Raw genomic sequence first — 4,787 nt, 5'->3', positions numbered from 1 at the left:
AGAATCCCATGTTTGTCATATATATTAATTCAACCATTCTTATTCTCTTAGTTAAAATTGTTAGTTTAATCTCTTAGTTTAATAAAAACCCAATTTGTTATTTATCTTAGCATTGAGCGATAACCATACATTGTTGCATAGGTGCATAAATTAAACTTAACCTAAACCAGTCTCTGTGGGAACGAATCTGATTTATATCATATACTACTTGCGAACGCGTATACTTGCGTGAATATTAGCGCGTGTTTTCGCCCTAACAAGTTTTTGGCGCCGCTGCCGGGGATCGAACCCGGGTCACCCGCGTGACAGGCGGGAATACTTACCACTATACTACAACGATAGCGGATTAGTAAGGATTAGTAGTGTGTGTCCATATAGATTCATATAGATTCATGTTGCATGTTTAATTGTAGTTCATTCATATTTTTGTATGATTATTCATTTAGGACATATTTGTTTATTTTTATGTGATTTCATATAGTTCCATTTGCATGCGTATTTAGCATGATCCCTTAAGATGAACTATGATATTTGATAAGTTGATGTTGATTTCAGTGTGGTGATGACGAATAGAGGGATGTTTAAGTCCTAATGAATTGATTTGCATGCCAGAAACAATTATTTTCACAAAGTCTTATAGGGTTGCTTTTGATCTAGATCATGATCATACTTGTTTATTGTTGAGATTTAATTACTTGGTTATATTTAGAATTTGTGATATTCTCGTAGTGACGTAAAAACACTGATTCTTTTTATCTGGAGAGAAAAACTTGGATTTCATTGCTAGTTGTTGTAAGGCTAGGTGTCAAATGGCTAGTAGTCGGCTCATATTTTTATTAGTAGTCTAAGGTTGAATGAGATGGAGCGAAATGCACTCATTCAGAAATTGTTGAAAAAAAAGAAGAAAAAAGAAAAAAGAGAAAAAAAAGAAAGAAAAAAGTATGTGTTTATGCATAATTGATGAAGAGTGAGCTCTTTAATACTCGAGTTATTAAGTTCTAGGGGACTTTGTGCCTAGTGACCTAAGGCTTTTATAGTCTGGGATCCGCTAACCTAACGCTCACTACATGGGTATTATTGTATAAGTCTTTTGGGACCTCATTCATTGCACGATCAAATAAGCATCTTTATTATGTGTTCAATAATAGTGTAAATCCTTTTATAACTCTAGTAGAAAGGAGGTGTTGTTAGTCATAATGTGTTTATTGTCTATTCTGTTTATAAACTTTTGATTGTTTCGATGATAGATAAGTTATGGTTATTGATCTAGTATCGAGAGTATATCTGTTAAGCATCCACACACGCACGTTTCTGGTTTATGAGTTGGTTTGTGGGATTTATTCGAACTCTGTTTCAAGTTATTGCATTCTTAGAGGCATTGGTTTATTCATTTGGTTATGGTTATTCTGGGGGGATCGATTGCATTATCATTTAGTTGCATTCATGTAGTTGTATTCATGCATTAGGTTTATTTTATAGTATTGAGTCTGTTTATGCTTGAGGACAAACATCGATTCAAGTTTGGGGGTGTGATAAGTGGATTTTATATCCACTTGGAATGCTTCATTATAAGCTTAAATTGGTGTTTTGGACTCAAGTTGTTGGTATTTTGATGTATTTTTGTGTTATTGCATTTCAAGTATCAGTTATATGAAGAAAAGAGCTTTTAAAGGAAATATGATGAAAAGTGATCAGAATTGGAAGCCAAGGCCATTGTCAAGTTGTAGAGAATCTCAATAGCTTCGCGTGGGCAGTTGAATCGCCTAATTCTGACGAGTAAGACTCAAGTTATGGTCAAAACAAGATTCATCAGAATATTTTCCCAGTCAGTAGCTGAGCGCCCGCTCAGGAGAGCTGAGCGGCCGCTCAGGAGGCGACTGGTCGCTGATTTCGCTGAAAAAGCCTTTTTTTAGTGGAATTTGACGATTTTAAGGGTCCAGGTCCACTATGGTCGTATATATACTTTAAAAAAAGGGTTTTCATCATCCGGGAAGATTGGGATACCAAGGAGAAGACCTAGAAGCACATAACAACTCCGAAAAAGAAGATCTTGTTTTTAACTTGTGATTCTTTGAATTAGTTGTAACTTTGGATGCTCGTTTTCGTTCTTGTTGAACCTAGATCTCGTTTATTCGTACTTTAATTATTTTTCAGTTTATTAAGACCTTGTTTTATACCATGCTTTCATTGGAACCCATGATGACGATGAGTTCGATTATGGGCTAATCATTGTCATGGGGTTCTAGCGGATTTACTTATGGATTTCAATAGTTAATTTATTTCGATATCTTAGTGTGTGGTGATTGATTGATATCCTAGTTTTGGTTGTGCTTATTCATCTTATGTGCGTAGCTAACATATAAGATAGCGTGTTAATCTCTATTGAAGCGACAGTGAATATAGAGGTTTAGAACTTGGCATGTTAGCATAGGTTCATGTATGTGTATGCATGATTCGTAGGTAACTCTAACCGTTTTACTTGCCCTATGTAATCAAGATAGATAACTTGTGCTTAAACCGTTATGTTTTCAAATTCTATAGACATATAGGGTCTCAATATAATTGGTGCCTATTTAGCTTCTATCTCTTTTGTGGATGTCTGGTAGAATGGTACTCGTGCAACGAAAGTTGGTGTTTATCAGTTTCATGTTATGTGATTAGTATCATCACCATCGCATGCTAAGGTTAAGAACAATAAGGCTATTGAATGAAGTATTTAATGAAGTTAGAATCCCATGTTTGTCATATATATTAATTCAACCATTCTTGTTCTCTTAGTTATAATTGTTAGTTTAATCTCTTAGTTTAATAAAAACCCAATTTGTTATTTGTCTTAGCATTGAGCGATAACCATACATTGTTGCATAGGTGCATAAATTGAAATTAAACTAAACCAGTATCTGTGGGAACGAATCTGATTTATATCTTATACTACTTGCGAACGCGTATACTTGCGTGAATATTAGCGCGTGTTTTCGCCCTAACAAGTTTTTGGCGCCACTACCGGGGACTCGGTGTTAATTTTTAGTTTATGTGCTTGTCATCAGTGGTCGTTAAAGTTCACTGACTCGGATTTTTTTACTTTCACAGTTTATTTGTTTGTGTTTCAGGTACTCATTACAATGGGAGATCCAGTAGCACGAACGAAAGCCTTGATGGATTTTTCTCAACCCAAGATCAATGACATTTAATATAGCATTGTCCGGCCAGCTATCACAGCTAATACCTTTGAGATCAAGCCTGGCATAATTTAATGGGTGCAGAATTTAATCCAGTTTGGGGGTTCTTTAACGGAAGATCCAAATATGCACATTAGGGATTTCATTGAGATCTGTGACATCTTCAAGTTCAATGGTGTTTCTGAAGATGCTGTGAAGCTGTGACTGTTCCCATTCTCTCTGAGGGAAAAGGCTAAGAGCTGGTTACACTCTCTACCAGCTGGTTCGATTACTACTTGGGAGGATCTTGCTCAGAAATTCCTTACTAAATTCTTCCCTATGGCGAAGACAGCTGCAATGAGGAACGCTATTACTCAATTTGTGCAGCAAACGGGAGAATCGCTATGTGAAGCTTGGGAGCGCTACAAGGAGATGCTTAGGAAGTGTCCTCATCATGGAATTCCTGATTGGATGATCATCACTTGTTTTTACAATGGGTTGGGAGCACAGTCCAGACCCATGCTCGATGCAGCATCAGGCGGAGCATTATGGGCAAAGAGCTATAAGGAAGCTTATGATCTAATTGAATTGATGGCTGCTAATGAATATCAGTATCCAACCCAGAGATATCCACATGGCAAGGTAGCAGGAGTTCTTGAAGTGGATACAGCTACGGCTATCATTGCTCAACTAAAGGCGTTGTCTATGAAGATCGATTCTCTGGCTAACTATGGTGTTAAGCAGATAACCAGTGTTTGTGAGCTGTGTGCAGGTCCGCATGCGACAGAGCAATGTGCTATATCTAGCGACTAAGCTCAGTTTGTGAGCAACTTTCAGAGATCGCAGCAACCAGTTCCAGACACTTATCATCCTGACAACTGGAATCATCCTAAGTTCAGCTGGAACAACAATCAGAATGCGATGCAACAACCATTCCAGCAGTTTGGAAATAAGCTGTTCAATCCTCCTGGTTTTCAGCAACAACTCCAACTTCAACAAAAAACTCATGATGCAGGTCTATCTTCGAATGAAAAATCTGAATTGGAGGAGTTGAGGCTTATGTGCAAAAACCAGGCTCTTATATGCCAAAGCCAGGCTGTTTCTATCAAGACTCTGGAGAACCAAATAGGGCAAATTGCTAATGCCTTATTGAATCGACCACCAGGAATGCTTCCTAGTGATACAGAAGCCAATTCAGGAAAGAGGGAAGTTGAAGAACATGTGAACGCCATCACCTTAAGGTCTGGAAAGGTCGCAAGCCCCCAAATTCAGCAAGACGAAGAGCCTGAAAAATCTCAAGATTCTGAAAATGCAGTTGTGGCTGAAGAAGAAGTGCAGAAGGAAGCAGAGGTGGAACCAAGGAAGACTAATGTGGAACACACTCCTCCTGAGGGTAATACAGGGGAGAAACATATCTATCCTCCACCTCCTTTTCCAAAGAGGCTGCAGAAGAAAAAGCCGGATAAGCAGTTTCAGAAGTTTTTGGAGGTGTTCAAGAAACTTCATATCAACATACCTTTTGCTAAAGCTCTTGAACAGATGCCTAGCTATGCGAGGTTTATGAAAGGTATTCTCTCTCGGAAAGTGAAGCTCGATGACTTAGAGACCATTGCTCTCAGGGAGGAATGC

At 38.0% G+C, this 4,787-nt stretch overlaps 2 non-coding genes across 2 annotated transcripts; both read right to left on the bottom strand.

The window, feature by feature from the left end:
- Positions 1-268: 268 nt before the first annotated feature.
- On the bottom strand, positions 269-340 carry TRNAD-GUC (transfer RNA aspartic acid (anticodon GUC)). The gene has a single exon. It is a non-coding gene; the product is annotated as a tRNA-Asp (tRNA).
- Positions 341-3,512: 3,172 nt separating this feature from the next.
- LOC141716496 (small nucleolar RNA R71) lies at positions 3,513-3,619 on the bottom strand. Its single transcript, XR_012573204.1, has one exon. It is a non-coding gene; the product is annotated as a small nucleolar RNA R71 (small nucleolar RNA).
- Positions 3,620-4,787: the final 1,168 nt, after the last annotated feature.

This window comes from Apium graveolens, chromosome 3, assembly GCF_009905375.1.
Source record: "Apium graveolens cultivar Ventura chromosome 3, ASM990537v1, whole genome shotgun sequence".
In the NCBI taxonomy this organism is placed as follows: domain Eukaryota; kingdom Viridiplantae; phylum Streptophyta; class Magnoliopsida; order Apiales; family Apiaceae; genus Apium; species Apium graveolens.
The sequence above is the reverse complement of the archived record's forward strand: the minus strand, read 5'-3'. Positions and strand labels throughout refer to the sequence as shown.